The following is a 1,236-nucleotide window of genomic DNA, read 5'->3' as shown; positions in this document are numbered from 1 at the left end:
ATTGATTTTCATTCTTCTACTAATTGGTCCATTATCCATATTGTGGACAGACATTTTTGTTGGCTAGTTATACAATGGGAATATGATTTATTGGCCAAATATGACACATTTGAGAAGAAAGGGAGTTACATTTAAACTCATAATTTCACTGAGGCAATAGACACAAATTGGATCTTGCCAAAATAAACCAGAGTGTATGGCGAATCTTGTTATATATAATAATATGTATTTTCCCTCTAGTGGTTTATAATTTTTACTCTTATTAAAATATCTTTTAAAAAACATAAGCCCACAATTTAATATAGTCCAATTACAACTCTTTGCTTTCTTTTTGTAAATCAACTCTATTTTAAAACTTTTCATTCTGTTTGTCCATTTTTATATGCTAATACCTACCTCTGGGAGCATGGGGCTCTGTAGGACAAGCACAGGACTGCTAACCACAAGATCAGTGGTTCAAGGTCACACACAGCTCTGCAGAAGAAAAATGAGACTTTCTGTTCCCACAGAGATTTACAGCCTCAGATACCCTACATAGGGAAACTTTGAGTTGGAATGAATTCAATGGCATGTAAAAACAACACACCTACCCCACAATTTTAATTTGTCTAACTCTATAAATAAACTTTGAAATTTTGTGGTGTGGTCCTGCCAACTTGTTCCATCTCAAGATTGTCTTGGTCTTCGTATTGCCTCTATATATTTTTAAATCAGCTTGCCAATATCTACAATAAAACCTGCTGGCCTTTTTTTATTGATTTTGCTTATGTTATATGATCCTATTTTTTAAATCTTTATTTTCTCACAGTCATATTTGCTATTTCTGTATATCAATCTTACACAATTTTCAATAGACTTGTTTCTGGATATTTGATGTTTTTTACATTGTTAAACATGACATTTTAATTTTTTTATTTTGAATTTTCTGCATACACAATCATTTCATTTGTAAAGACAATTTTATTTTTTCATATTTACATGTTTATCTTCTTCCCATTCTATTACCCTGGTTTAAAAGTTTTTTTTGTTTTTTTTTTAATAGGAAGTGATAATAAAACTTACATTCGTTTTATTAATTCTCTGGAAGAAAGTTTTCCATATTTCATTTGTAAGAAGTATGTTTCCTATAGGTTTTTTTTTAATGTTTTATTGAAAATTATATGATAGTTTACATGGGAGAACTTTACTTTTACATTCATTCCATCTGATATCATCTCACTGCCATGGTTCCAATCC

Source organism: Chrysochloris asiatica, unplaced genomic scaffold, assembly GCF_000296735.1.
Source record: "Chrysochloris asiatica unplaced genomic scaffold, ChrAsi1.0 scaffold00031, whole genome shotgun sequence".
NCBI lineage: Eukaryota > Metazoa > Chordata > Mammalia > Afrosoricida > Chrysochloridae > Chrysochloris > Chrysochloris asiatica.
The sequence above is the reverse complement of the archived record's forward strand: the minus strand, read 5'-3'. Positions refer to the sequence as shown.